The sequence below is a fragment of the Chelonoidis abingdonii genome, chromosome 8 (genome assembly GCF_003597395.2).
Source record: "Chelonoidis abingdonii isolate Lonesome George chromosome 8, CheloAbing_2.0, whole genome shotgun sequence".
NCBI lineage: Eukaryota > Metazoa > Chordata > Testudines > Testudinidae > Chelonoidis > Chelonoidis abingdonii.
In genome coordinates, this window is record NC_133776.1 from 106,208,451 (window position 1) to 106,214,450 (window position 6,000).

The window sequence follows — 6,000 nt, forward strand, 5'->3', positions numbered from 1 at the left end:
TGACATGGCAGAAAACATAAAACCATTATTGATAAAGTTCATAGGTGACCAGAAAATTGGGGATGGTGGTCAATAATGAAAAGGAGAGGTCACTGATAAAGAGTAATTTGCAGTGCTTGGTAAACTGGGTGCAAGCAAACAATATGTATTTTAATATTCATAGATTCCATCTTGTAGCAAGGTGAGACTCACCAGTGTACCACCTCCTGCTGGTTGTCCTGGGAATTAGCTCTTCCAGCCCAGAGCACCCTCTGCAAGCCAGTGTCTCGCCTGCCACTGGCCCCTATGTCCCTCCCAGACCCCAGTACCCTTTCCCTGGGGTTCTGCCCCAGCAGTACCCCCTTGCTCTGGGTCTCCTCTCCCTGGGGAACCCCCAACCCTCTAAACCCATGTTACCTCAGTGGCTGCTGTCAGTCATCATCTAGCCCCTGCCCCCTGGGGCCAACTGCAGTCTGTAAACCACTCCTTGTTGGCAAGGGGGTTAGGACCTGCTGCCTTTGCCTATCTTTAAGCTACCCCTCTGCAGCCCCAGTACCTATTTGGCCCTTTTAGCAAGGCCTGTAGCCTGGGGTTTTTCCTGGATAGAGCTCCGCAGCTCCCTCTGCCCTTCCCCAGCACTTTTCCACCTCAGGTACCCTTCTCAACTCCCAGGCAGCCAGGCCCTTCTCTCTCAAGAAGTAGGAGAGAGTATGGGTGTTAGCTTCTGGCCCACAGCCCTCTTATAAGGGCCAGCTAGGCCCTTATTAAGCTGGCCACAGCTGTGGCTGCTTTCCCAATCAGCCTAGCTTTCCCACCTGCAGCCCTCTCCAGGGCTGCTTTAACCCCTTCAGGGCTGGAGCAGGGTGACCATCCTGAAGGGACCATTGTGATAATCTTCTAGTCTGACCTCCTGTATAACACAGCCCATAGAATTGCCCCAAAATAATTCCGAGAGCAGAGCTTTCAGAAGAACATCCAACATGGCTAAATGTAAATGTGTAGAGCTAGGAACAAAGAGTCTAGACGGTACTGACACATTGGGGGCTCTATCATGGGAAGCACTGACTCTAAGAAAGATTAGTGGGAGGTGGGGTCATGGTGGCTAATCTGCTGGCTATGAGCTCCCAGTGCAACGCTGTAGCCAAAAGGGTTGATGTGAATCTTGGATGCATGAATAGGGGAATCTCAAGTATGAGCAGAGAGGTTATTTTACCAGGTATTTGGCACTGGTCTCAGGGGCGGCTCTAGGTATTTTGCCGCCCCAAGCACGGCAGGCAGGCTGCCTTCGGCAGCTTGCCTGCGGGAGGTCTTCGATCCCACGGATTTGGTGGCACGCCTGCGGAAGGTCCGCTGAAGCCACGGGACCAGTGGCTGCCAAAGGCAACCTGCCTGCCACCCTCGCGGCGACCGGCAGAGTGCCCCCTGTGGCTTGCCGCCCCAGGCATGCGCTTGGCATGTTGGTGCCTGGAGCCGCCCTTGACTAGTCTGACCACTACTGGAATACTGCATCCAAGGCTAGTGTCCACCAGTGGTGGGATGTGACTTTTTTGACAGGACAGGCACAAATCACAACATGGATGTATCTATGACTACAAGTTATATGGTAGGTGGCAGCAACTCCTCCTCCTCCATTTTGAATGGGACCCAATCTAGAGGTGGCCTCTGGGCATGCCTGCTGGATTGGCCCTCACACCCAAGTTAGGTGAGTGAACACCTAGTTTCTCCAGGTTCATGGATAGCTCTGGCGTTTAGGTGGGAGGCAGGTGACTGGACACCCAGAATGAGACAGCAGTGCACATGCCCAGAGGCAGAAACTTAGGTACTTAAGGAACTTTTACCCTGACAATGTAGGTGCTGAGCTGGCGGCTCCTTCATGGAGCCATGAGAATACGTGTGTACCTGGCAGGGTTCACCCATCTTCCCAGCACTTGCCCCATTTGTGGTGAGAGGGAGACCCTTGTGCACATTTACATTGAATGTGCCAGGTTGCAGCCCCTTTTCTGGCTCCTCCAGGGCCTTCTCCTCTGGTTCTGGCTGCACTTTCCCCTGCACCTCCTAATCTACACTCACCCCATCCATGGCCCCATTAAGTTGCGAGACTTCCTCATCAACCTCCTCCTGGTGCTGGCCAAGGTGACTGTCCACCATACCAAGTGGAGGTGGAGGGACGGGGAAGTACTCTGCAACTGTGGTGCCTATTTTCGCTCATCCCTCTGGGCAGTGACTGTTGGCTCACTGGACGCCTTCGAGGAGCAGTGGGCACTGTCTGGAATTTTCTGCTCTGTGTCCCATTCTGGCTGTAACTCTCACTCCTGTCTGGTTTTATCATTTGTTGTCTCCAAACTTTATTGGAGCCCTGGTTTTAGTGTCTCCTCCCATTGGGCTAGGGGATGGGTCTTCAGATGTGGGTGGCTGCAAGCTCCTGAGAACTCAATAGGTCCAGCCCTGGGAATGGCTTTAGGAGTGCTAGTGTAGATGGGCATTTTAGCCACCTTGCAGTTTACCCCTGCTCTGAGCAAAACACTGGGCACTACACGCACAGCTGCACATCAGCAGAATGGCTGCAGCATGAGGGAGATGGGAAGAAAACTGTTGGTGTAGTTACAACCTCACTGGGAGACCCAGAGCATGGAAGCATCCCAGGCACAGCTCAGCCTTAGAAAAACAAGCATGCATTCAAGCTATAGCTGGAGAGAGGAGAGGAACAGAGACAAGAAGCAGGGAAGCAGTCTGGGGAGAGGAGATGGAAGGGAAGGAAGGAAGAGACCATGAAGAGGTGCATCATTGATGGCCTCAAGTCTTTCTAATTTATGTGATTCCAAAGCGGCCTGCATTTCTAGGGGCTCAACATGCATGCACATACCCCACAAGCCAGAATGCTGTCCTTGATTCTATTGATGCTTTCCAGCTCCACTGACCTTGGCTCACAGCAGAGATTAAACACCCAGCCTGCTCTGAGGCCCTCCCAGAAGCTGCAGTCTGCATACCCTACAGTATAGATGCTGCAGTCTGGCTCAGTAGAACCAGAAGGACAAGATGTCCCAACTGAGTAAAGACATTGAGGCCTTGGCTACACTGGCGCTTTACAGCGCTGCAACTTTCTCGCTCAGGGGTGTGAAAAAAACACCCCCCTGAGCGCTGCAAGTTACAGCGCTGTAAAGCGCCAGTGTAAACAGTGCCGCAGCGCTGCAAGCTAAACCCCATCAGGATGTGGAGTACATGCAGCGCTGGGAGAGCTCTCTCCCAGCGCTGGCGCTGCGACCACACTCGCACTTCAAAGCGCTGCCGCGGCAGCGCTTTGAAGTTTCAAGTGTAGCCATACCCTGAGACACTTTAGCACAAGCCCTGAGCTCCAGCTCTGATGGTAGGGAGCACTGGGTCCTTGACTGGAGTAGTAGGGGATGTATGCTCCATCAGACAAACATCCTCATTTGGGAGGATTTTGAGGGTGTAACTGGTCCTGATGTTTGGAGGCTTCTGCCACCCCTTCCCCTGGTTGTCCCATGATCCTTCCAGTATATCCTCAGCCTTCCCCAGACCTAGTTAGACTCTGCTTTTTGGGTCACTGTGGCTGATGATTCTTTGGGTTCTTGGTTTCCCTCTTTATGGCACCTTCCTGCAACACTTACTCTGCACCAAGTATGCTTGTTTTGCTTCCCTGCCTCAGCCCTGATTGCCTTGTATCCAGGCACCCCTCCAGGGAAGGGCTCCCTGCCGACTGGTGTTGGCTTTGATCCTTTTCTTCAAGGCTTTAGTGATTAGCACATTGCTCAATCTCACAGACCTCAGACAGACCTGCCCACCACAAGGCCCCTCAGTACAATGGGGCCAGAGCCAAGCAGAGTCAAACAAGGGGCCTGAGAAATGACTCTTTCACCTGGCGTGGAGCAGCCAGCAGCACAATAAAGCTACAGAGCTAAGAGCTTTATTAATAGTAACCCAGAGCGACAAAGATAACCAGTCTTGCTGCTGAATGAATGAACTCCAAGTGCCTCCTGGGACATCTTCCCTCTGAACTCCAAGAGCACCCTTCCCAAATTACCACCATTTCTACTAAAATAGGTGAATAGAGAACAGTTCAACATAATCTAACTATAAACCTTCCCCAGAGGGCAAGACAGCCTGCCTGAACCTCTGAACTTGCTGAGATAGTTATTCTGTCTCATGTTCAGTGGCCCTCGGGTAACTGCATGTGCTGCTATCTTCTCTTCTGCTGCTTCTTTTTGTTCTTGTTTTTTAAATACTCTAGCCCTTTTCCTTCGGTTTGGCTTTAATTGTGTCCTCTTACTCTTCATAAATTCCCAAGGCAGAGGGGACTACTGTGATCATCTAGGCCTAGGGTGACCAGATGTCCTGATTTTATAGGGTCAGTCACGATTTTGGGGTCTTTTTCCTATATAGGCTCCTATTACCCCCCACCCCGATCCCGATTTTTCACACTTGCTGTCTGGTCACCGGATCTAGGCCAGTGGTTCTCAACCTATTTACTACTGTGAGATGCATTCACGCAATATATACACTACCTGTATGGCCCTGAGGATGTCACATGGACTGCAGCTGTGTGCTGTTTGGGTCACGGGTTGAGAACCACTGATCTAATCTGACCTGTATAACACAGGCCATAAGCGACAGGACAGTGGACTAGATGGATCTTGGAGCTGAACCAGCCTGTCAGTTCCAAAAGCCTATGAGATGGGACTTATGCTTTTATGTTAAATGCTGTTCATTTTGTTTCCTCATCTCCCTATGCTCACTCATCCATCCCTCACACCTAGGTTTGAGTTTAAAAATCTTCTGCATTGTTTAATTTCTTGTAACACAGAATTATGTTTTCTTAACAAAAGTTATAAAGAATTTTGTAAAGACAAAACATTAAAGTTTGGGCCCAAATTACTTCTGGCATTTGTAAAAAATATGTGGTCACTGGGAGCTAGCTAAGTACTGAACCACCTCCTGTGGGTTCCACAGTACCTCTTGCCTTCTCTTTTTGACTAAGCTTTCTGGAGCATAGAGTGTCTTTATACTTGCATTATGCACAACACAGAGCACATTTGTGGTTAAGAAATAATAAATAGGTGAAGTTCTCCACCCAGATACAAGTCACTTCTGTTAACACGTTGGATTTTGGGTCCAAGAGAGTTAAGTCTAAAGCTAACTGCGGAGAGTTACAAAGGGATCTCACTAAATTGGGTGACAGAACAACAAAATGGCAGATGAAAATCAATGTTTATAGGTGCAAAAAAAATGATGGGGTCTAAATTAGCTGTCACTACTAAAGAAAAAAGATCTTGGAGTCATTGAGGATAGTTCTCTGAAAACATCCGCTCAATGTGTAGCAGCAGCCAAAAAACCTACCAATGCAGGCACCATCAGGAAGGCATAGATAAGACTGAAAATACCATAATATTCTGTATAGCTCTATAGTACTCCCACACTTGGAATACGAAGGGCTGTGCTGGTTGCCCCAGCTCAAACAGATGTATTTTAATTGGAGAAGGCACAAGGAAGGGTAAGAAAAGGGCTGGATCAGGCACTAACTTCCCTGGTATGGTCACACCTGCTGAGGCATGCCGCACTGCCACTGGTGCAAGACAGGCCACTGGGCTAGATGGACCATTGCTCAGACCCAGCCAGGCCACTCTGATCACATGTCCCCACAGGCCGGCTCCCCTGCATGCAGCGCGGAGCACACACGGTGGGAACCCACAGGCTGGCACTGCCCAGGGCAGGCCCGACCCCGGGCACCCACACCCTCCTGGGCGGTGCTCCCTGCCCACCTGAGGCTGGGCTGAGTCCTCCCGCACCCCAGCCCAGCACGCGCCCGGTGGGTGGGCCTGGGAGAGTAGGGGCGGGGCCTGGGGATGGGCAGGGTGTCCAGGGTCGCAAAGCCTCGTCCCGACTTCCGGCCCCCAGGACGGTTCGAGCGGAGTCATGGAGACCCCGGTATCGCCCCAGGAAGGCGCTAGCTCGCCCTGAGGTACTACATCTCCCAGAGGACACCGCGCTCACAGGCGCGCACGC